Here is a 217-nt window from a genome sequence, read left to right as displayed (position 1 = left end):
TATAGAAAACTAGTTAACGATGCTACAGTGTCTTTCTAACACAATGGCTAAAGGAGTGATAGGAAATTTGACATCTTTCGCTCTTCTTACGAAAATAAACAATCTCTCAATATTTTTTTCTACTTTTGGAAGTCATGGAAATGCTATTGTCAATGTTTCTTTTGCTATTGGGGCTAATGGGAATGCAAAGTTTATATTTCTTGTAGGTTTCATTCAC

This window comes from Sinocyclocheilus grahami, unplaced genomic scaffold (assembly GCF_001515645.1).
Source record: "Sinocyclocheilus grahami isolate Dianchi unplaced genomic scaffold, SAMN03320097.WGS_v1.1 scaffold1669.1, whole genome shotgun sequence".
NCBI classification, from domain to species: Eukaryota; Metazoa; Chordata; class Actinopteri; order Cypriniformes; family Cyprinidae; genus Sinocyclocheilus; species Sinocyclocheilus grahami.
The sequence above is the reverse complement of the archived record's forward strand: the minus strand, read 5'-3'. Positions refer to the sequence as shown.